Source organism: Mobula birostris, chromosome 18 (assembly GCF_030028105.1).
Source record: "Mobula birostris isolate sMobBir1 chromosome 18, sMobBir1.hap1, whole genome shotgun sequence".
Classification (NCBI taxonomy): Eukaryota; Metazoa; Chordata; class Chondrichthyes; order Myliobatiformes; family Myliobatidae; genus Mobula; species Mobula birostris.
In genome coordinates, this window is record NC_092387.1 from 64162899 (window position 1) to 64188687 (window position 25789).

General features: G+C 44.1%; 1 long non-coding RNA gene across 1 annotated transcript; it reads left to right on the forward strand.

Moving 5' to 3' along the window:
• The first annotated feature begins 306 nt into the window (after window positions 1–306).
• LOC140211870 (uncharacterized) lies at window positions 307–22653 on the forward strand. The gene is made up of 3 exons (XR_011889603.1): window positions 307–378; window positions 765–879; window positions 21762–22653. It is a non-coding gene; the product is annotated as an uncharacterized lncRNA (long non-coding RNA).
• Window positions 22654–25789: the final 3136 nt, after the last annotated feature.

Below are 25789 nucleotides of genomic sequence, written 5' to 3' on the forward strand. Positions count from 1 at the left end.
CTTCCGAGTTTAGCAGCTTAAAAATGATTAGAAGTTCACTTGTGAGGAAAGCAACCAACTTAATTAAAGAACATGAAGTTATTTAACTGCTCACTGTTGGTAAACTTCCCAAAGTTAAGCCTAAAGTTATACTGCGGGAAATTGTCATCTGCGTCACTCATCTGCAACTTCACTTGATATTTTAGCAGAGTATCAATTCATTCAAACGAACACTTGCACAGAAATGGGAATAATTCATTTGAAACCTGGGTATTTATTTTGCAGGAGCAACAGTTAATTGAATGAAGTTAGTCCCTTATCCAAGCCATAAACACAAGAGATTCTGCAGATGCTGGACTTCCAGAGCAACACAGTCAATATGCTGGAGGAACTCAGCAGGTTAGGCAGCATCTATTGAGAGGAATCAACAATCAATGTTTTGGGCGAGACCCTCCATCAGGGCTTCAAAGGAAGTGGGGAACAAGATAGAACAGGAAGGTAGTGGGGAGTGAATGGAGTACAGGATGGCTATTGATAGATGAAACCAAGTGTGTGGGAAGGTGGGTGGGTGGGGCAAGTGAGAATTTGGGAGGTGACGGACAAAATGGTAAAGGACTGACGAAGGAGAGGAGAGTGGACCACAGGAGAAAGGGAAGGAGGAGGGCACCAGAGGGTGAGGACAAGAGAATAGGTATGAAGGGAGCCAGAACGGGGAATGGGTAAGGAGAGAAGGAGAGGAGAAAGAAATTGCTGGATGTTAAAGATATTGATGTTCATGCCATCAGGTCAGAGGCTACCCAGATGGAATATCCAAGACATCCCTCTTTGCCTATCAGAATGAGCCGGATTTACTGCAAAAGCACATTAACATGTAAATCTACTGATGGCTATCACAGGCAAGTACCTACTCATCGAGCACAACAAGATTGTTAACTCATCATAATGAATCTGCTTTCAATGTGACTGTTTGTGAGGGACCAGACTACGTAGTGTTACACTGATATATCATTTCTGCACAGAATAACTCTGTACCCATGTCCGCGATGTAAGTGATAGCTGTGACCATTGCTGGGTAGCTTATTATCAAAAACATTTGAGCAGGTATGCTAATACACACACTGCCTGAAATGCTGCGGGAAGCTAATTTAAAATCATCCGAAGAGAAGTATTCACATACCTGGAATATGTGAAGGGTAACACACATGAAAGTTGCTGGTGAATGCAGCAGGCCAGGCAGCATCTCTAGGAAGAGGTACAGTCGACGTTTCAGGCTGAGACCCTTCGTCAGGACTAGCTGAAGCAAGAGCTAGTAAGAAATTTGAAAGTGGGAGGGGGCAGGGGAGATCCGAAATGATAGGAGAAGACAGGAGGGGGAGGGATGGAGCCAAGAGCTGGACAGCTGATTGGCAAAAGGGATATGAGAGGGACAGGCCTAGGGAGAAAGAAAGGGGGAGGGGGGAAGCCCGGAGGATGGGCAGGGGGAATAGTGAGAGGGACAGAGGGAGAAAAAGGAGAGAGAGAAAAATAATGTGTGTATATAAATAAGTAAATAACAGATGGGGTGTGAGGGGGAGGTGGGGCATTAGTGGAAGTTTGAGAAGTCAATGTTCATGCCATCAGGTTGGAGGCTACCCAAACGGAATATAAGGTGTTGTTCCTCCAACCTGAGTGTGGCTTCATCTTGACAGTAGAGGAGGCCGTGGATAGACATATCAGAATGGGAATGAGACGTGGAATTAAAATGTGTGGCCACTGGGAGATCCCGCTTTCTCTGGCGGACAGAGCTTAGGTGTTCAGTGAATCGAGCTCCCAGTCTGCGAAGGGTAAAAGGTTTGCAGGAGGGTGGGAAGACGCAAAGATTGGAACTGAGTGATTGGCATGGCCATGATTGGTCACATGTCTCCTTGTGTACTGTGTGATTGTTTACAGGGTCTCCAGGTAAAAATTGGGCAAATAAACTCCACTGGGAATCTTCCCAGAAAAATTGGCATATTTTGTTGTAAAAAATATTGTAATGTTGTCTCTCTCTGTCTCCACACCATCTCTCCCTCCACCCTCTCACTCTCCCCACCTCCCCCATTCTCTCTCCTCCCAAACTCTCTCTCTCCCACACCGTCTCTCTCCACACTTTCTCTCCCCACACTCTCTCTTCCCACCCTCTCTCGCTTCCCACACTCTCTCCCCACACTCTACCTCCCCACACACTTTCTTTATCCACACTGTCTCTCCCCCACTCTCTATCTTCTCACGCACTCTCTTTCTTCACACTCTCTCTTTCCCCACACTCTCTCTCTCCCCACACACTCTCTTCCCCCGCACTCTCTTTCTCCCTCACAACTCTCTCCCTCCACTCCCTCTCTCACCTCATGCTCTCTCTCTCCACACTACCTTTGTCTCCATATTCCCTCTCTTTCTCTTCCCACACACTCTATTCCCTCTCACGCTCTCTCTCCACACTCTCGCCCACACACTGTCTCCCACACACTCTGTCTCCACAATACACGGAGTATAAGAAATAAGGTGGATGATCTTGTTGTAATTTTACAGATTGTTGAGTATGATGTTGTGGCCATCACAGAATCATGGCTGAAGGATGGTTGTAGTTGGGAGCTGAATGTCCAAGGTTACACATTGTATCGGAGGGACACGAAGGTAGGCAGAGGGGCTGGCGCTGGTCCTGCTTGTAAAGAATGGCATCAAATCAATATAAAGCTATGACATAGGATCGGAAGATGTTGAATCCTTGTGATTCGAGTAAAGAACCTACAAGGGTAAAAGGACCCTGATGGTAGTTATATACAGGCCTCCCAACAGTAGCTGGGATGTGAATCACAGATTCCAATGGGAAATAGAAAGGTGTGTCAAAAGGGCAATGTTATGATAGTCATGGGAGATTTCAACATGCAGGTCGATTGGGAAAATCAGGTTGGAAATGGATCTCAGGAGACTGAGTTTGTTGAATGCCTAAGAGATGGCTTTTTAGAGCAGTTTGTCACTGAGCCTACTGGGGTATTAGTTATACTGGACTGGGTGTTGTGTAATGAACTGGATGTGATTAGGAAGCTTAAGATAAAAGAACATTTAGGAGGCAGTGATCACAATATGACTGATTTCAATTTGAAATTTGATAGGGAGAAAGTAAAGTCTGACGTAGCGGTATTTCAGTGGAGTAAATGAAATTATAGCGGTATGAAAGAGGAGATGGCCAAAGTAAATTGGAAGGAGATGCTGGCAGGGATGACAGCAGAGCAGCTATGACGTGAGTTTCTAGGAAATATGAGGGAGGCGCAGGAAGATGCATTCCAAAAACAAAGAAATACTCAAGTGGCAAACTGTTTTCTCATACCACTCAAATTTCAAGTTAAACTCAATCATATTGTAGGCTCAACAACAAACTGCTCTAAAAAGCCATCTCTTAGGCATTCAACGAATTCACTCTCTTGAGGTCCTTTTCCAACCTGATTTTCCCAATCAACCTGCATGTTGAAATCTCCCATGACTATTATAACATTGCCCTTTTGACGTGCCTTTTCTATCTCCTGTTGTAATCCGTAGTCCACATCCCTGCTACTGTTGGGAGGCCTGTATATAACTGCTATCAGGGTCCTTTTATCCTTGCAGTTTCTTAACTCAGCCCACAAGGACTGAACATCTTCTAATCCTGTGACACATCCTTCTACTGATTTAATGCCATTCTTCACCAGCAGAGCCACACCACCCCTTCTGCCCAGCTTCCTATCCCTCTGATACAATGTGTGAACTTGGACATTCAGCTCCCAACTACAACCATCGTTCAGCCACAATTCAGTGATGGCCACAACATCATACCTGACAATTTGTAATAGTGCAACAAGATCATCCACCATTACAGAGACTTGGCTAGCACCAGGGCACGAATGGATTCTGAATATTCCTGGATTTCAGTGCTTTAAAAGGGATAGAGAGGGTGGAAAAAGGGGAGGAGGGGTGGCATTACTGGTCAGGGATACTATTACAGCTACAGAAAGGGTGAGCAATGTAGCAGGATCCTCTTTTGAGTCAATATGGGTGGAAGTCAGGAACAGGAAGGGAGCAATTACTCTATTGGGAGTATTCTATAGGCTCCTTGGTAGCAGCAGAGATACAGAGGAGCAGATTGGGAGGCAGATTTTGGAAAGGTGTAAAAATAACAGGGTTGTTATCATGGGTGACTTTAACTTCCCTAATATTGATTGGCAGCTGATTAGTTCCAAGTGTTTAGATGGGGCATAATTTGTTAAGTGTGTCCAGGATGGATTCCTGTCACAGTATGTGGACAGGTCGACCAGGGGGAATGCCATACTAGATCTAGTACTAGGTAATGAACCGGGTCAGGTCACAGATCTCTCAGTGGGTGAGCATCTGGGGGACAGTGACCACCGCTCCCTGGCCTTTATAATTATCATGGAAAAGGATAGAATCAAAGAGGACAGGAAAATTTTTAATTGGGGAAAGGCAAATTATGAGGCTATAAGGCTAGAACTTGCGGGTGTGAATTGGGATGATGTTTTTGCAGGGAAATGTACTATGGACACGTGGTCGATGTTTAGAGATCTCTTGCGGGATGTAAAGGATAAATTTGTCCCGGTGAGGAAGATAAAGAATGGTAGGGTGAAGGAACCATGGGTGACAAGTGAGGTGGAAAATCTAGTCAGAGGAAGAAGGCAGCATACATGAGGTTTAGGAAGCAAGGATCAGATGGGTCTATTGAGGAACATAGGGAAACAAGAAAGGAGCTTCAGAAGGGGCTGAGAAGAGCAAGAAGGGGGCATGAGAAGGCCTTGGCAAGTAGGGTAAAGGAAAACCCCAAGGCATTCTTCAATTATGTGAAGAAAAAAAGATGACAGGAGTGAAGGTAGGACCGATTAGAGATGAAGGTGGGAAGATGTGCCTGGAGGTTGTGGAAGTGAGCGAGGTCCTCAATGAATACTTCTCTTTGGTATTCACCGATGAGAGGGAACTTGATGATGGTGAGGACAATATGAGTGAGTTTGTTGTTCTGGAGCATGCTGATATTAAGGGAGAGGAGATGTTGGAGTTGTTAAAATACATTAGGACGGATAAGTCCCCGGGGCCTGACAGAATATTCCCCAGGCTGCTCCATGAGGCGAGAGAAGAGATTGCTGAGCCTCTGGCTAGGATCTTTATGTCCTCGTTGTCCACGGGAATGGTACCGGAGGATTGGAGGGATTGTTCCCTTGTTCAAAAAAGGTAGTAGGGATAGTCCGGGTAATTATAGACCAGTGAGCCTTACGTCTGTGGTGGGAAAGCTGTTGGAAAAGATTCTTAGAGATAGTATCTATAGGCATTTAGAGAATCATGGTCTGATCAGGGACAGTCAGCATGGCTTTATGAAGGGCAGATCATGTCTAACAAGCCTGATAGAGTTCTTTGAGGAGGTGACCAGGCATATAGATGAGGGTAGTGCAGTGGATGTGATCTATATGGATTTTAGTAAGGCATTTGACAAGGTTCCACATGGTAGGTTTATTGAGAAAGTTAGAAGGCATGGGATCCAGGGAAGTTTGGCCAGCTGGATTCAGAATTGGCTTGCCTGCAGAAGGCAGAGGGTGGTGGTGGAGGGAGTACATTCAGATTGGAGGATTGTGACTAGTGGTCTCCCACAAGGGTCTGTTCTGGACCTCTACTTTTTGTGATTTTTATTAACGACCTGGATGTGGGGGTAGAAGGGTGGGTTGGCAAGTTTGCAGACGACACAAAGGTTGGTGGTGTTGTAGATAGTGTAGAGGATTGTCAAAGATTGCAGAGAGACATTGATAGGATGCAGAAGTGGGCTGAAAAGTGCCAGATGGAGTTCAACCCGGAGAAGTGTGAGGTGGTACATTTTGGAAGGACAAACTCCAAGGCAGAGTACAAAGTAAATGGCAGGATACTTGGTAGTGTGGAGGAGCAGAGGGATCTGGGGGTACGTGTACACAGATCCCTGAAAGTTGCCTCACAGGTGGATAGGGTAGTTAAGAAAGCTTATGGAGTGTTAGCTTTCATAAGTCAAGGGATAGAGTTTAAGAGTCGCGATGTAATGATGCAGCTCTATAAAACTCTGGTTAGGCCACACTTGGAGTATTGTGTCCATCTCTGGTCACCTCACTATAGGAAGGATGTGGAAGCATTGGAAAAGGTACAGAGGAGATTTACCAGGATGCTGCCTGGTTTAGAGAGTATGGATTATGATCAGAGATTAAGGGAGCTGGGGCTTTACTCTTTGGAGAGAAGGAGGATGAGAGGAGACATGATAGAGGTGTACAAGATAATAAGAGGAATAGATAGAGTGGATAGCCAGCACCTCTTCCCCAGGGCACCACTGCTCAATGCAAGAGGACATGGCTTTAAGGTAAGGGGTGGGAAGTTCAAGGGGGATAATAGAGGAAGGTTTTTTACTCAGAGAGTGGTTGGTGCGTGGAATGCACTGCCTGAGTCAGTGGTGGAGGCAGATACACTAGTGAAGTTTAAGAGACTACTAGACAGGTATATGGAGGAATCGAAGTTGGGGGCTTATATGGGAGGCAGGGTTTGAAGGTCGGCACAACATTGTGGGCCAAAGGGCCTGTACTGTGCTGTACTATTCTATGTTCTATGTTCTATGTTTATTTCCCCATGCATTGAGATATAGCACTTTGAGTACGGAATTTGCTACTCTTTTTGATACTGCATTGTAACGCACTGACATTCACCCAGGTGGCTGTACTTTAGTCCTATCATCTGCCTGCCTTTCCTGACAGTCCGACTGCATGCTATCTTTGCTTTTTTACCATCCGTCCTATCCTGATTCCCTTCACTCCGGTTTCCACACCCCTCCCCCCGCCAAATTAGTTTAAACCCTCCCCAACATCTCTAACAAACCTGCCCATGAGAATATTGATTCCCCTTGGGTTCAGGTCAATCCGTCCCTTATGTACAGGTCTCACCTCCCCCAGAAGAGATCCCAATGATCCAAGAACCTGAAGCCCTGCCCCTGCACCAGCTTCTCAGCCACATATTAGTTTTCCAAATCATCCTGTTTCTACCCTCATTGGCGTGCGGCACAGGCAGCAATCCTAAAATTACCACACGGGAGGTCCTGCTTCTCAGCTTTCTACCTAGCTCTCTAAATTCTCTTTTCAGGACCTCTTTGCTTTTCCTTCCTATGTCCTTTTGGCAGAGTAAAGGAAATCACAGTGGTGTGAGTGAGGAGGTGGCCAAAGTAAATTGGAAGGAGATGCTGGCAGGAGTGTCAGCAGAGCAGCAATGACGTGAATTTCTGGGAAAATGAGGAAGGTGCAGGATAGATGTATTCCAAAAACAAAGAAACACTCAAAAGGCAAAATTGTACAATTGTGGCAGACAAGGGAAGTCAAAGCTAACATAAAATATAGAAATTTACAGCACATTACAGGCCCTTCGGCCCACAATGTTGTGCCGACCATGTAACCTACTCTAGAAACTGCCTAGAATTTCCCTAGCACATGGCCCTCTATTTTTCTAAGCTTCACGTGCCTATCTAAGAAGCTCTTAAAAGACCCTATTGTGTCCACTTCTACCACCGCCGCTGGCAGTATATTCCACGCACTCACCACTCTCTGTGTGAAAACTTACCCCTGACATCTCCTCGGTACCTATTTCCAAGCACTTTAAAACTATGCCCCATGTCAGCCATTTCAGCCCTGGGAAAAAGCCTCTGGCTATCCACACAATCAATGTCATCATCATCCTATACACCTCCATTAGGTCACCTCTTCCACAGTGTAAAAGCAAAAGAGAGGGCATACAACAAAGTAAAAATTAGCGGGAAGATAAAGGATTGGGAATCTTTTAAAAACCTGCAGAGAGTAACTAAAAGAATCATTAGGGGAGAAAAGATTAAATATGAAAGCAAACTAGCAAACCATATTAAAGTGGATAATAAAAGGTTTTTCAAATATGTAAAAAAAAAAGAGAGATGAGAGTAGATATAGAACCGGCTAGCAAATGAGGCCAGAGAAATAATAATGGGGGACTAGGAGATGGCAGATGAACTAAATGAGTATTTTAGATCAGTCTTCACTGTGGAAGACACTAGCAATATGTCAGATGTTGAAGGGTGTGAGGGAAGAGAAATGATTGCTGTTACTACTAAAAAGGGAGAAGATGTTCAAAAATCTGAAAGATCTAAGGGTGCTTAAGTCAACTGGACAGAACGAACTGCACCCTTGGGTTCCAAAAGAGCTAGCAGTAGAGACTGTGGATTATTATTAGTAATAATTATTATTAGTAATAATCTTTCAAAAGTCATTGGAGTTTGGCTTGGTGCCAGAGGACTGGAACATTGCAAATGTCGCTCCATGTTTTAGGGAAGGAGGAGATCAACAGAAAGGAAATTATAGACCAGTTAGCCTGACCTCAGTGAAGATTTTTGAGTCAATTAGTAAGAATGAGGTTATGGAGTACTTGGTGACACAGAACAAGATAACACAAAGTCAGTATGGTTTCCTTAAGGGAAAATCTTACCTGACAAACCTGTTGGAATTTTTTGAGGAAATTACAAGTAGGATAGATAAAGCGGATGCAGTGGATGTTGTTTATTTAGCTTTTCAGAAGGCCTTTGACAAGGTGCCACACATGAGGCTGCTTACCAAGTTAAGAGTCCATGGTATTACAGGGAATTTACTAACATGGTTAAAACATTGGCTGATTGGTAGGAGGCAGCAAGTGGGAATAGAAGGATCTTTTTCTGGTCGGCTGCCAGTGAGTAGTGGTGTTCCACAAGGGTCAGTGTTGGGACCGCTTCCTTTTACATGTATATTAATGATTTAGATCAGGGGTGACCAACCTTTTACATTCCATGCATCAGTTCTTTCACACACGAGTTCAGATGCAATTTTTTTCATGCACAAGTTCTATATTAGCATATTTTTACAAGAATTGTGGGAGTACAAGAGGTTTATGACGTATCTGAACTCGTGCGTGAAAAAATTGAAGCATGGAATGTAAAAGGTTGGCCACCCCTGATTTAGATGATGTAATAGATGGCTTTGTTGCCAAGTTTGCAGATGATATGAAGATTGGTGGAGGAAACAGGTAGGCTGCAGAAGGACTTAGACAGATGAGGAGAACGGGCAAGAAAGTGGCAAATGAAATACAATGTTGGAAGATACATGGTCATGCACTTTGGTAGAAGAAATAAATTTGCAAACGATTTTCTGAATGGGGAGAAAGTCCAAAAATCTGAGATGCAAAGGGACTTGGGAGTCCTTGTGCAGAACTTGTAGTCAATGGTGAGGAAGGCAAATGTCATGTTAGCATTCATTTCAAGCTGTCTAGAATACCACAGCAGGGATGTGATGCTGAGGCTTTATAAGGCACTGGTGAGGCCTCATCTTGAGTATTGCGAATAGTTTTGGTCTCCTCATCTAAGAAAAGATGTGCTGGCATTGGAGAGGGTTCAGAGGAGGTTCACAAGGATAATTCTGGGAATGAAAGGGTTATCATACAAGGAAAATTTGATGGCTCTGGGTCTGTACTTGCTGGAATTTAGAAGAATGAAGAGCGATCTCATTGAAATGTTTTGAATGTTGAAAGGCCTAGACAGAGCAGATGTGGAAAGGATGTTCCCCATTGGAAGGGGGGGGCAGGTAGAGGGTAGTCTAGGACAAGAGAGAACAGCCTCAGGATAGAGGGGTGTCCATTGAAAACAGAGTTGCAGAGAAATTTCTTTGGCCAGAGGGTGGTGAATTTAGAATTTGTTACCATGGGCAACTGTGGAGGCCAGGTCATGGGGTGTATTTAATGCAGAACTTGATAGGTTCTTGATTGGACAGGGATCAAAGGTTATCTCAAAGGGGAGACCTCATAGAAACATTTCGAATGTTGAAAGGCATGGACAGAGTGGATGTGGCAAAGTTGTTTCCCATGATGGGGGAGTCTAGTACGAGAGGGCATGACTTAAGGATTGAAGGGCGTACATTCAGAATAGAAATGCGAAGAATTTTTTTTACCCATAGGGTGGCGAATCTATGGAATTTGTTGCCACGGGCGGCAGTGGAGGTCAAGTCATTGGGTGTATTTAAGGCAGAGATTGATAGGTATATGAGTAGCCAGGGCATCAAAGGTTATGGTGAGAAGGCAGGGGAGTGGGACTAAGTGGGAGAATGGATCAGCTCATGATAAAATGGCGGAGCAGACTCGATGGGCCGAATGGCTGACTTCTGCTCCTTTGTCTTATGGTTACGGGGAGAAAGCCGGGGGATGAGACTGATGAGGGGAAAACAGAATCCACCATGATTGAATGGTGGAGCATACTTGCCTAATTCTGCTCCTACACCTTATGGTCTTATGCTCTCTCTCTTCCAGACATGCTCTCTCTCTCTCTCCCCCACACACTCTCTCTCTCCCTCACACACTCTCTCTCTCCCCCACACACTCTCTCCCCCACACTCACTCTCACCACACTCACTCTCACCACACTCACTCTCCCCCACACTCTCTCTCCCCCACACACTCTCTCCCCCACACACTCACTCTCACCACACTCTCTCTCCCCCACACACTCTCTCCCCCACACACTCTCCCCCACACACACTCTCCCCCACACACTCTCTCTCCCACACACTCTCCCCCACACACTCACTCTCACCACTCTCTCTCCCCCACACACTCTCCCCCCACACACTCTCCCCCCACACTCTCTCTCCCCCACACACACACTCTCCCCCACACACTCACTCTCACCACACTCACTCTCCCCCACCACACTCTCTCCCCCACCACACTCTCTCTCCCCCACACTCTCTCTCCCCCACACTCTCTCTCTCCCCCACTCTCTCTCTCCCCCACACACTCTCTCTCACCACACTCTCTCTCCTCGCTCTCACTCTCCACACATTGTCTCTCCCCTGCACTTTTTCTGTCCATGCACAACCTTTCTCTCTGCCCACTCTCTCTTCCCCAACTCTTTCTTCCCACTCTCACTCCCCTACACTTACTCACTCCCCCACAATCTCTCTCCCTCCCCCACGTTCTCTCTCCCCCACGCTCACCCTCTCCTCAGATCTCTATCTCCCTCACTCTCTATATCCCCACTCTCTCATCCCACACTCTCTCTCTCCCACTCTCTCTCTCCCACTCTCTCTCTTTCCCACTCTCTCTCTCTCTCCCACTCTCTCTCTTTCCCACTCTCTCTCTCTCTCTCCCACATTCTCTCTTTCCCCACACTCTCCCTAATTTACATAATTTGACACACCAGGGGCCAGAGAAACACATGCAAAATATTGGAGGAACTCAGCAGGTCAGGCAACATCTATAAAAATGAATAAAGTCACCATATTGAGCTGAGACCCTTTATCAGAACCACGGGCAGAAGTCCTGTTCCTATGCACAATGTTTTTTTGATCTAAGGCTACATTGCACCTACTGAGATGAACTCTTTTGCTCCTGGAAACTCTTTATTATACTTGCCTAGGCTGACCAAGTCTGCATGAGTTCTGAAGAAGGGTGTCAGCCCAAAATATCAACAATTTATTCCTTTCCATAGATGCTGTCTGACCAGCATTTTGTGTGTGTTACACTGGATTTCCAGCAGCTACAGAACCTCTTGTGTTATTGATTGCCTGCAAAATGTGTTCATACTTTGACTGGAGTAACAAAGATGAATGCTGTATCTAATTGATCTCTTTCAATTTTGTGTTTATTCTGTGTCAACTATAACCCAAGGGTTTAACACTGTTGTTCAGCTCTGCATTGTACAACCCATTGTCCTGTTGAATTTGATAGTCAGTTCCTGACATACAATTTGCAATCATTTGCAATTTGAAAGTAGACCTCAGATAAGAAACTAGTTGACTTCACATTCCTGTTAAACATGGCCAGTGTTTCTATTTGAGAAATTGGTTGGTGTTTCCAGTCTGGCATTTGGCACTTTAACAAGCATTTCCAGGTAAAAATAAACAGCTGTAATTAAAATGATAAGCCAAAACACAATTTGAACTGTGAAAAAGTTCAGGCTTGGCTTCATCTTTATTGTTTCCATCTTGATTTAAAATGAAAACAAGATTGTGTGTTCTATTTAACAGGGTGGGATTTTTAATGTTTCTGGTTCAAATGCTCGCTCATAGTGTTTCATTCAGTAAGTCTCGCTTCCAAATCCGGCCCAGAAGGAATGAATTGTATTACACTGATTTTCCTGCATTTTTGTAGTGCCTGCCACATCCTCTCCAGTACAGTGCTTGAGTTATAGGGAACGATTGGATAGGTTGAGTCTGTTTTCCTAGAGCAAAGGAGGAGAAGGGGTGAGTTTACACAAGTTTGTAAAATCCTGAGGGATATAAATAAGGCAGATGGCAACAGACTTTTCCTAGGATGGGGAAGTCTAAAGCTAGATGGCATTGGTTTGAGGCGAGAGCTGAGAGATTTAAAGGGGAGCAGACCAGGAGATTTTTCACACAGAAGGTGGTGGGTATTTGGAAAGAGCTTAGGAAGAAGTGGTAGGCGTGACACTTGAACAGGTTATAGGGCCATAAAGTCATGGAGTCATACAAATTGGAAACATGCCCTTCGATCCATCTGGTTCATGCCATCCAAGTTTCCCATCTAAGCTAGTACCATTTAGTCCGCAAATTGGGGCGGCACGATATCGTAAAGAATAGCACAACGCTTTACAGTACAGGCGCTGCCTGTAAGGAGTTTGTACGTTATCCCGTGACTGTGTAGGTTTCCTCCGGATGCTCCGGTTTCCTCCCACAGTCCAAAGACGTACGGGTTTTAGGTTAATTGGTCACCGTAAATTGTCCCATGTTTAGGCTAGGATTAAATCAGGGGATTGTTGGGCAGTGTGGCTCAAAGGGTGGATGCGCCTGTTCTGTGTTGTATCTCAATAAATAAATAAACAAATACATTTACCCATGTTTAGCCCATATCCTACAAACCTTTCCTGTCTACACACCTGTCCAAGTTCTTTTTCTAGGTTGTCAATGTACCTCCAAATCAATCACTTCTTAAGGATCATGGGGTCAATGGCTTGTGAATAGAAAATGTTTAGAGTAGGAATTCCGAACCTGGGGTCCTTGGACACTTTGGTTAATGTTGGGGGTCCATGGCATAAAAAAAAGTTGTGAACCCCTGGTTTGAAAGGATACGGGCTAATCACAGGCGATGTTATTTGCTCAGAAAAGCATCTTAGTCAGCATGGTTGTTGGCTTTTTACATACTGTGAATTCATGCAAAGCAAGATCCCACAGACACCAATATGACTGTGACCATATGATCTGTTTTAGTAGCCCTGTTACACTTTCTTCAAAACTTTCTCAGATTTATCTGCTCCTTTTGCACATTGGTTGTTTGTCAGTCTTGCAAGATCCTTGCAAGAAAATGAATCTTTAGGCAGTAAATGATAACATATGTACTTTGATGATGAACTTACTCTGAACTTTGAACCTTGTAAATGTCTACAACAAAATGAATCTCAGTGTTGTATGTGGTGACATATATGTACTTTGAAAATAAATTTACTTTGAAATTTAGAAAGAAAGAAGGATTAGCTTTATTTGGAAGGTATGCATCTCAACATACAGTGAAATGCATCATTTGCATCAAATCAAATCAACAAGGATTATGCTGGGGGCAGCCAGCAAGTGTTGCCATGCTTCCAGTGCCAACATAGCATGCCCACGCTAACTAACCCTAACCCTAAACATACATCTTTGGAATGTGGGAGGAAACCGGAGCACCTGGAGGAAACACACAGGGAAAACGTGCAAACTCCTTAAAGACAGCAGTGGCTTGTTTCAATATAACAATTGGCGGATCACTATGTTGAGCACTTTAATTCTGTCTACCACAAAAGGCAGGACCTTCCAGTAGCTACTCATTTCAATTTGATTTCCCCTTCCCTTTCCGTCATGCCTCCTCCAATGCCATAATGAGACAAAACTCAGGTTTGAGAAGCAACACCTTATTTTCGGTCTTGGTAGTGTCTAACCTGCTGGCGTAAATATCAGTTTCTCCAACTAATTCCTCTCCCTGTTCCCTTTCTCTCTTCTTCCAAACCCCATTCTGGTTACCCTCTCAACCCTTCTCTTCTCCTCACCAGCCCAACACCTCCCTCTGCTGTCCATCCTCCTTCCCATTCTCCCATGGTCTACTCTCCTCTCCTATCAGCTTTCTTCTCCTTCGGCATTTATCTCTTCCACCTATCTCCAGCTTCTTACTTCATTTCCCCCTCCAGTACCGACCCACCTTCCTCCTCACCTGGTTTCACCTATCAGCTGCCATTTTGTACTCCTTCCTCTCCCCTACCCTCTTGCAACACACACCTCTTGTACTGGTTTCTGTTCACTTCCTTTCCAATCCCGATGAAATGCCTGGACCCGAAACATGAACTGTCTATTCTCCTCAAGAGATGCTGCCTGACCTGTTGAAACCCTCCAGCACTTTGTGCGTGTTGCTGTATGGGAAATCGGTTATTTGTACAGACCGGGAGTGTCTGACTGTCTGCTGTAGAGTTGGAAGGTCATCAGTTCAAAGGTCATTGCATGAAACTTCACCAGCCATGTGTCCTAATAAAGTACTACAGCACAGAAACAGTCCTTTCTGCCCATCTAGTCCACGACAACCTGATTTTATGTGCACCCATCTACCTGCACCTGGATCATGTCCTTCCAAATCCCTCCCATCCATGTACCTATCCACACTTCTCCTTAACTACTACAATTGAACCCACATCTACCAGTAGCACCCTTTTAAAGGATTATGGATCTGTATTCCCAGTTCCCTTTGTTCTACCGTACACCTCAGACCCCTGCCATACACATTCAAATTCAGATTTATTTATTACATGTACATTGAAACATGTAATGTGTCGTTTGTGTTAACAGCCAGCACGCCCAGGGATGTGCTGGGGGCAGTCCACATGTGTCGCTACACATTCCAATGGCAACAAAGCATGCCCGCAGTGTTCCACAAGCAGCAAAAATTAAACACGACACCAACCAGTAAAACAAGTCCCTTTCACATCCTTCCCACTCACTCACACATTCAGGCTGGCCTCCAACCCCAGGAAAGGCCTCCTCTGGGCCTCCAATCGTTGTCATCAGATTCTCAGACTCACAAATATCGAGCCCCCAACTTCACCCCGGGACGCTGATGACATGTTTGACCTTCGGGACTTGTCTTCCGGATTCACACAGACATCCGACCCCGGTGACCCGGGCCTTCGTGACTCCTTCGGCCGTTCTCTGTGGCTGTGCAGTGGGAATTTGCTCATTCCCACTGCTAATGAAAGAGGCTCAGATAGGCAATGTCTGCCTTCCTTTCTTTCCTTTCAGAACAGTCTGGGCTTCAGTTCTCAGCATCACACAAGGTTTCAATGTTGTATCTTTCTGGATTACATTATACCAGAGTAACGCAGAACAACATACAGATGCAGTCACCTCCTCACTGAAAACAAGGTCACATAAGGACATTTTACTGATGATAGGAGTCAGCTGGCATTCCATTTTATTATGTTTGCAGATACTGACACTGTAAGTCTGAGCCAGAAGGAAAATGCAGCATAATTCTCTGCCAAACACATTTGTAGACACTACCCAGCCTGCAAACTACCTTTTCCAAAAGCTCCCTTCTGGTAAGCCCTCTAAGGTTATTAAAACAAAAACTTTACACTATCTTAAAAGTTTCTTCTCCCAGGCAGTTAATATGATCTACCGTTCTAGTTACCCCATCTACCACCCCCTGTATCTATTGCCCCCATCACTGCAACGCTTTTTATAATGCTGTTTACAATGTAAATATATGCTGGTATTTATGCATATATGCATTTTATTTCATATTTGTATTTTAACCTCAAACTTTATTTTTATATATCTTTATCTTTATAATTGTTAAATAATGTTGTTGTATATCAGAATCAGGTTTATTATCATAGGCACATGTCATGAAATTTGTTGTTTTGCTGCAGCAGTACACTGCAATACATAAAATATACCAGAAATTATAATAAGAGATAATAAAAGATAACTAAGTAGTGCAAAGGGAGGCCAAAAGCTCATTGTCCATTCAGAATTCTGATGCAGAGAGGAAGAGGCTGCTCCTAAAAGGTAGAGCATGTGTCTATACCTCGCCTTGATGGTAATAATGAGAAGACAACCTCCACAGAGGTCGTATGGGACTACAATCTGAGGTCATGGGTTAAGGGTGAAAGGTGAACAGTTCCAGGGGAACATGAGGGGAAACTTCTTCACTCAGAGGGTTGTGAGAGTGTGGAACGAGCTGCCAGCACAAGTGGTGCATGCAAGTTCGATTTCAATGTTTAAGAGGTTTGGATAGGTACATGGATGGTAGGGGTATGGTAGGCTATGGTCCTAGTGTAGGTTGATGTGAGTAGGCAGTTTAAATGGCTCAGCATGGACTAGATGGACCAAAAGGCTTGTTTCTGTGCTGTCCTTCTCTTTGATTCTATGTCATGAGTGGTGGGGGTCCTTAATGAACATCTTGAAAAGGGGATGCCTCAAATGTTCTCAATGCTGGGGAGGCTAGTGCCCAAGAAGGAGTTGGCTGCATTTACAAGTTTCTTTCTGCAGCTTCTTCTGATCCTGTGCAGTGGCCCCTCCTGTCATCACAGCAGAGCAAATTCCTAATACATGTAAATGCAACTAGAACCAACTAGAGAGCAGGCTATTCTGGACTGGGTTTTGAGCAATGAGGAAGGGTTAATTAGCAATCTTGTCATGAGAGGCCCCTTGGGTAAGAGTGACCATAATATGGTGGAATTCTTCATTAAGATGGAGAGTGACATAGTTAATTCAGAAACAAAGGTTCTGAACTTAAAGAGGGGTAACCTTGAAGGTATGAGACGTGAATTAGCTAAGATAGACTGGCAAATGACACTTAAAGGATTGATGGTGGATATGCAATGGCAAGCATTTAAAGGTTGCATGGATGAACTACAACAATTGTTCATCCCAGTTTGGCAAAAGAATAAATCAAGGAAGGTCGTGCACCCGTGGCTGACAAGAGAAATTAGGGATAGTATCAATTCCAAAGAAGCAGCGTACAAATTAGCCAGAGAAAGTGGCTCACCTGAGGACTGGGAGAAATTCAGAGTTCAGCAGAGGAGGACAAAGGGCTTAATTAGGAAGGGGAAAAAAGATTATGAGAGAAAACTGGCAGGGGACATAAAAACTGACTGTAAAAGCTTTTATAGGTATGTAAAAAGGAAAAGACTGGTAAAGACAAATGTAGGTCCCCTACAGACAGAAACAGGTGAATTGATTATGGGGAGCAAGGACATGGCAGACCAATTGAATAATTACTTTGGTTCTGTCTTCACTAAGGAGGACATAAATAATCTTCCAGAAATAGTAGGGGACAGAGGGTCCAGTGAGATGGAGGAACTGAGCGAAATACATGTTAATAGGGAAGTGGTGTTAGGTAAATTGAAGGGATTGAAGGCAGATAAATCCCCAGGGCCAGATGGTCTGCATCCTAGAGTGCTTAAGGAAGTAGCCCAAGAAATAGTGGATGCATTAGTGATAATTTTTCAAAACTCGTTAGATTCTGGACTAGTTCCTGAGGATTGGATGGTGGCTAATGTAACCCCACTTTTTAAAAAAGGAAGGAGAGAGAAACCGGGGAATTATAGACCGGTTAGCCTAATGTCGGTGGTGGGGAAACTGCTGGAGTCAGTTATCAAAGATGTGATAACAGCACATTTGGAAAGCGGTGAAATCATCGGACAAAGTCAGCATGGATTTGTCAAGGGAAAATCATGTCTGACGAATCTCATAGAATTTTTTGAGGATGTAACTAGTAGAGTGGATAGGGGAGAACCAGTGGATGTGGTATATTTGGATTTTCAAAAGGCTTTTGACAAGGTCCCACACAGGAGATTAGTGTGCAAACTTAAAGCACATGGTATTGGGGGTAAGGTATTGATGTGGATGGAGAATTGGTTAGCAGACAGGAAGCAAAGAGTGGGAATAAACGGGACCTTTTCAGAATGGCAGGCGGTGACTAGTGGGGTACCGCAAGGCTCAGTGCTGGGACCCCAGTTGTTTACAATATATATTAATGACTTGGATGAGGGAATTAAATGCAGCATCTCCAAGTTTGCGGATGACATGAAGCTGGGTGGCAGTGTTAGCTGTGAGGAAGATGCTGAGAGGATGCAGAGGGACTTGGATAGGTTGGGTGAGTGGGCAAATTCATGGCAGATGCAATTTAATGTGGATAAATGTGAAGTTATCCACTTTGGTGGCAAAAAGAGGAAAACAGATTATTATCTGAATGGTGGCCGATTAGGAAAAGGGGAGGTGCAACGAGACCTGGGTGTCATTATACACCAGTCATTGAAAGTGGGCATGCAGGTACAGCAGGCGGTGAAAAAGGCGAATGGTATGCTGGCATTTATAGCGAGAGGATTTGAGTACAGGAGCAGGGAGGTACTACTGCAGTTGTACAAGGCCTTGGTGAGACCACACCTGGAGTATTGTGTGCAGTTTTGGTCCCCTAATCTGAGGAAAGACATCCTTGCCATAGAGGGAGTACAAAGAAGTTCACCAGATTGATTCCTGGGATGGCAGGACTTTCATATGAAGAAAGACTGGATGAACTGGGCTTGTACTCGTTAGAATTTAGAAGATCGAGGGGGGATCTGATTGAAACGTATAAAATCCTAAAGGGATTGGACAGGCTAGATGCAGGAAGATTGTTCCCGATGTTGGGGAAGTCCAGAACAAGGGGTCACAGTTTGAGGATAAAGGGGAAGCCTTTTAGGACCGAGATTAGGAAAAACTTCTTCACTCAGAGAGTGGTAAATCTGTGGAATTCTCTGCCACAGGAAGCAGTTGAGGCCAGTTCATTGGCTATATTTAAGAGGGAGTTAGATATGGCCCTTGTGGCTACGGGGATCAGGGGGTATGGAGGGAAGGCTGGGGCGGGGTTCTGAGTTGGATGATCAGCCATGATCATAATAAATGGCGGTGCAGGCTCGAAGGGCCAAATGGCCTACTCCTGCACCTATTTTCTATGTTTTCTATGTTTCTATATAGTGTATTAAATTGATTCTTGAAGCTGTTGGTTCTGCAACAAATAACAAAGGTTTCAGTATCAAGATCTGAGTACAAAGCTGAGGAGTGCAATACAAATCATCTTTTCAGATGAGACATTCCTGCTCTTTGCAAAGCCCCCACCTTTGCTTCTCATCGGACTTTTATCTTGCAGCAGACTGTGTGAAGCTGGAAGATGTGCCCAATCTAATTGTGGAGAGTAAAATTAAAGCAAAGGCCATCTGGAGCTTGTTTTGTCTTTGCTGTTGCATTCAGTACTAACCACGACATCTAGTCCTTTAGGGGAAAGCAAGGCTGTGTGGCAAAAAATAGCAGCAACCAATTCATCTCTGTCAGTTCCAATTATGACATTTGGTTAAAGCTCTCGCAACACCAAAGGCAAATTTGCAGAATTTGGAGATCTTGTGCTTTGATCTGTGTTCTATCCAAATGTTTATTGACATAACAAAACTGACAAAAATCTCTAGCAGCTTCTGATGCTGTGCTAGTATTCTCCATATTCCCTCTGTTTATACTGAGCTATGGCTAGGATCTGGGATTCGGTCATTATACACCTGGGGTACATTTAACACTGCAGGTGAAAGGTTGGCAAACTAATACAGAACAGAATGGAATACCTTCTCCTTCTTCCCACTTTTGTCATTTCCAGTCCCTGTTCCAGGCCCCCTCTTACCCCTCAGCCGCCCATCGCCTCCCTCTGGTGCCCTTCCTCCTTCCCTATTTTCCATGGTCCACTCTCCTCTCCTATAACATTTCTTCTTCAGCCCTTTTTCTATGCCTCTTACCATCTTCCTGCTTCCAGTAACTCTGAATCCCCAGTGACAAGATCAAAATCAGAATCAGATTTATCGGCACTGACATATTTCATGTGATTTGTTGTTTTGTGACAGCAGTACATTGCAATGCATAAAAATATTTACTATAAATTTACAAAAAGAAATACAATAAACAAGAGGGACAATCTACTCACCTGCCTATCACCTCCCCCTGGGTCCCCTCCTCCTTTCCTTTCTCCCATGGTCCACTCTCTTCTCCTACCAAATTATGCCTCCTTCTTCAGCCCTTTGCCTCTTCCACATCGTCTCCCAGCTTCTCACTTCATTTACCCCTCCTCCATCTTCACACCTTCATCCTCGCCTGGTTCAACCATCACCTGTCAACTTGTACTTCTATCCCTTCCCCTTCCCCACCTCCTTATTCTGGCTTCTTCCCCCTTCCTCTGCCCAATGAAGCAGTGAAGACTACCTCAGTAAATATATTTAAGACAAGGTTGGATAGATCTTTAAGGGTTATGGAGAAAAGGCAGGTGAGTGGAGATGAGTCCATGGTCAGATCAGCCATGATTTTATTGAATGGCAGAGCAGACTCGACGGGCCAGATGGCCTACTCCTGCTCCGAATTCTTACGTTCTGATGTTTCTTTTCAGTTCTGACAAAGGGCCTCAGTCAAAGTTGACTGTTTATTACAGTCCATAGATGGTACCTGATGTGTTGAGCTCCCCCAGCACGTTATGTGTTGCACTGAATGGAAAGTGCTACCTTCATTAGGGAAGAATCTACAAGCAGAATCAAAAGACTTTTGTCTGCGTCCTTTGCATCTCGCAAAACTACTTTACAACTAGTGAGTGAATACCTCAATGCTCTCCTTGTCCTGCATCATAATATCTATAATGTTAAAAGAAACCATTCAATCCATTTATCTGTACCGGTGTTGCACAGTCTAATCCCATTTCCATGACTATTGCCCAGCAGACCATGCCCTGGTATTTTCTGAATGTCAGGTGGGCTCCTGCTGTGGTCACTTTTCAGTTGGTGACTCCTAAGCATCTCTGGGAAGGAACCATCTCCCCTCTACGAATTCAAAGTACCAAGGTAAATTTATTATCAAGGTTAGAGTGTTTCACCACACACTACCTTGAGATTCATTTTCCTGATGGCATATACAGAAAAATAAAGAAGTACAATAGAACTTGTGAAAAACTGTACATAAATAAAGACTGACAAACAACCAATGTACAAAAGAAGAAAAATTGTGCAAATGAAAAAAATATAGAGTGTACATTGTATTATTTATTTATTTATTGTGATACAGGGTGGATTAGGCCCTTTGGACGCTTTCAGATGCACTGCTCAATCATCCCCTGATTCAATTATGGAACAAATTAAAATGATCAATTAACCTACCAACTGGTACACGCTTGGACTGTGGGAGGAAACCAGAGCACTCGGAGAAAACCCACATGGTCACGAAGAGAATGTATAAACTCCTTACCGGCAGTGGCAGGAATTGAACCCGGGTCGTCTGGTCTGTAAACTGTTGTGCTAACCACTATGCTACCATGATAAAAAACTAAAGGGCGGAATGGTAACGTATCGGTCACCATGACGCCTTACAGAGCGGGCGATACAAGTTCAATTCCTGTCACTGTTATTAAGGAGTTTGTTCATTCTCCCCACTGCCCCGTAGGTTTCTCCAAGTGCTCCAGTTTCTTCACGCATTCCAAAAACGTACGGGTTAGTAGGTTAATTGGACACATGGGTAGCGAGAGCTCATTGCTGGAAGGGTCTGTATTGTACTGTATCAGTAAATAAATAAATGAGTTGTAGAGTCATTGAAAGTGAGTCTGTGGGTTGTGGAATCAGCTTTTAATGTGGCTCAAAGTTTAAAGTGCATTTTTTATGTAAGTATGTATACTTTATACAACCTTGAGATTCATCTCCTTACAGGCAGCCATAAAACACAGAACCCATTAAAAACAAAAGAACACCATCAATCACCCAACGTGAAGAGAGAGAGAGAGACAATAAAGCAAGCAAACAACATTCCGAACTGAAGATCACAACGCCAGGCATCACCTCAGCTGATCCAGAAGTGCACTCGTTGCAGGCTGCAGCCTCCATCCAGCACAGAGATGAGCAAATCCCGCAGAGCAGTGAGCTGAAGCGGCCCATCTCTCTCCTCTGATCCCAACACCTTGACCGTTTCAATATGGCCTGGTGCGTAAGTGGTCCAATCTTCCAGTCGTTCCTCACTCTTTGCCTCTTCGAAACGCCCTTGGGCTCGGGCTCTGCTGTTTCAATTCGGTCAGTATGCGACTTTTCCAATTCAGTTTGGCTCTTACAACATTCAGACCTCTAATTGGTCTCACCGGTGTTGTATACAATTCTGGTATAGCCTCCCTGCTATAGGATCTTATGCCTCCTCTGATGTCCTTTTACCTTTTTACCCATCCTATCGACCTGTCCTGCTGATGTTGTGGCTGTGCACGCCAATGTCCCCGTTCTTCAATTCACCACAGTTTCCATTTTACCTGTTTATCATATTCAGTCACCAAGCTTCCATTGATCTGAAATGGATCAAGTTACTTGTCTGTGTTAACAAGGTCACCAGGCTCCTTAATGCAACCTAGTAAAAATAATCTTTATTTACAGCACAAGATTCCAAAGTAAATCACAGGAGAACTCATTATCATCATCATTATGTGAGGTGTCGTATGTCATCATCATTATAGCAGCTATACTTCATTCGGAGTTTGAAGAGATTTGGTATGCCAACAAATACACTCAAAAACTTCTGAAGTTGTACCATGGAGAGCATTCTGACAGGCTGCATCACTGTCTGGTATTGGGGGGGGGGGCTACTGCACAGGACTGAAAGAAGCTGCAGAGGGTTGTAAATTTGTTCGCTCCATCTTGGGTACTGGCCTACAAAGCACCCAGGACATCTTCAAGGAGCGGTGACTCAGAAAGGCAGTGTCCATTATTAAGGATTTCCAGCACCCAGGGCATGCCCTTTTCTCACTGTTACCATCAGGCAGGACATACAGAAGCCTGATGACACACACTCAGTGATTCAGGAACAGCTTCTTCCCCTCTGTCATCTGGTCCCTAAATGGACATTGAATCTTTGGACACTACCTCACTTTTTTTGATCTATATTATTTCTGTTTTTTGCATGATTTTTAATATATTCAATATACATATACTGTAATTGATGAATTTATTTTTTATTATTATTATTTTGTCTTCTTCTATATTATGTATTGCATTGAACTGGTGGACACATGCCGGTGACAATAAACCTGATTTTGATTCTGATCCTGATTCATTATGTGCCGTGTTGTATGACATGAGCGATCATGGTCCCATGACCATGATGGTCCTTGGCAAATTTTTCTACAGAAGTGGTTTACCATTGCCTTCTTCTGGGCAGTGTCTTTACGAGATGGGGGACCCCAACCTTTACCAACACTCTTCAGGGTGAATTAGAAGGATAGTGTTATTTGCTTCTTTAGAGATACCAGTCCCATCCAGCCCAATGAGCCTATGTCGCCCAGTTACACCCATGTGACCAATAACCCTACTAACCGGTACGTCTTTGGGATGTGGGAGGAAACCGGAGCACCCGGAGGAAACCCACCCAGTCATAGAGAGAACATACAAACACTTTACAGACAGGAACTGAACCAGCTGCTATAATAGTGTTACACTAACTGCCATGCTCCAGGGTGCGGTTCACACAGAGGGTCTTGATATCTGAAGGTAAGGTGGCCAGTGTTCAAAGCTCAAGGTACACTTATTATCAAAGTATGTTTCCATTATACAACCTTGAGATTCCTCTCCTCACAGGCAGCCACAAAACAAACTCAAAAGAACCCATTTAAAAAAGAATGCCAAGCACCCAATGAGCAGAAAGAAATGAAGACAAATCGTGCAAACAATAAATAGTGTTCAGAACTGAAGTGTGTGAAGGAAAGTCTGTCCACAGGCACGAAGTCACAGAGGGTCTTGCTATTCGGAGGTAAGACAGCCTGTGTTGGAGACGAAATGGCATCCAAAATTAGAGAAATGCAGAAACCAAAGGATTAGAGTCACAGCACAGAAACAGGGCCTTCGGCCCATCTAGTCTGTGCCGCACTGTTATTCCGCCTCATCCCATTGACCAGTATCTGGACCATATCCCTCCATACCCCTCCCATCCATGCACTTATCCAAACTTCTCTTAGATGTTGCAATCCCCTAATCCTCTAATTATATCCTCTAATATTGTATCATTTCTTAATACATGCATTACTAAATGACAATAAAAGAGGGCTGCGTGTCCTCATAATCTAATCTAATTCCTCTGGCAGCTCGTTCCACACTCACACCACCCTCTGAGTGAAGATGTTTCCCCCTAAACGTTTCACCTCTCATCCTTGACTTGAGTGGTGAGGAGAGGGGCTGAAGGAGAGTTTAGAGAAACGAGAGCACCTGAACTCAAAGGGGGGCGGGGATTAAAGACAAGGACAAGAGTCAGTCAGTGGCAACTCTGAGTATAGAGTTAGGATGAGGCCCAGCTGACAGAGCTGACTATCTGCACTCACAGGGGAAGGAGGAATACTTGGACTGAGGTGTCAGGGACTTCTTTGAGAGCATCTTTTGGAACAATGAAATGAACGGACATTCCTGGAGAATAAGGATAAGCTGAATTGGAAACTCTTGGGTAACTCTTCAGTTCCACTTGGCAGGTTGCAACGTGTGTGTGAAGAACTTGTGAAGGAAATCACTGACTGCCCGTGAAGTATTCATTAACACCTCTGATCACAGCGTATAGATGATGTGTAATCCTCCTGGAAGGCGCAAGTAGTTTTTATGACTGAAGTAAATGTGGACGCGTTAAATTCTGGAGATGAGTAAAACTATGTTCTGACTATGTGTTAGTTTGGAGAAAATTAGAAGTCGAACCTTTGAACCTATGTTTGATTTTGAGAAAAGATGGGGTTCATTTGCTCATTATTATCATTTGAGTTAATTGATAGATTTCCTCCACGATCTAATTGTAAATTCTTGGTACTTTTTTTTTCTTGCTGGCGGTTTGATGTTTATCTTTTGAAGCTTTTTACGTGACATATGGCTCCGGGGTTGAACACCGAATGGGGTTTTTTTTCCCCACTTTTTCTTGCTTAGTAGGGGTTTCTTTTTTATCACCAAAATTTTTTCAGTCTTTAAATTAATGTTTTTTTTTTCTTGAGACATTGTAAGTGTTGCTTACTTCGATGTATTCATGTTAATTTTGGATAATAATAATAAAAAGATTTGAAAAAAAAACTTCTCTGAGCTCACACTCTGGTTTTAAATGGAGGAAAATGATCAATTTTTCATTTTAATACACGAGTTACGTTCTGAACCATATATTCAGTGTCACCTGCAAGAACACACTTTATAAATTACAAGAAACATGCAATCTGCTGGAGGAATTCAATGGGTCGAGCAGCATCTGTGGGAGGTGGCGAGGTGGTGAAGGAATTGCCAATATTTTGGTCAAAACCTCGCATCAGGGCTATTCAGGTTCAGGAATAGTTATCACCCCTCAACCACCCAGCATTGATAAGCTCACTCAACCCAGCACTGAGGTGAATCCACAACCTATGGACTCTGCAACTCATGTTCCCAATATTATTTATTACTCATACTGTATATCTACTATTACTATTTTGTTTTTCTTTTTGTGTTTGCACAGCTTGTTGCTTTTTGTTGGTGGTGGGGTGGAGGTGCACCTCTACCAAAGGAGGTGTGAGGCGTTCCTTCCCTCCGCTAGCCTGCAGGTCCCCCTTGGGCAAAGGGTAGCACCGGCTTAGCCCCCCGATCAGATCACGTGAAGCCATGGGAGCAGGTGGTGGATGGTCGTACGAGCAGCTGGTGCACATCACAAGTCACTGACGCCAGGCAGACAGTCTCTGAAGAGTATCAATAATGACTGGAGTCACCTGTCTTGTA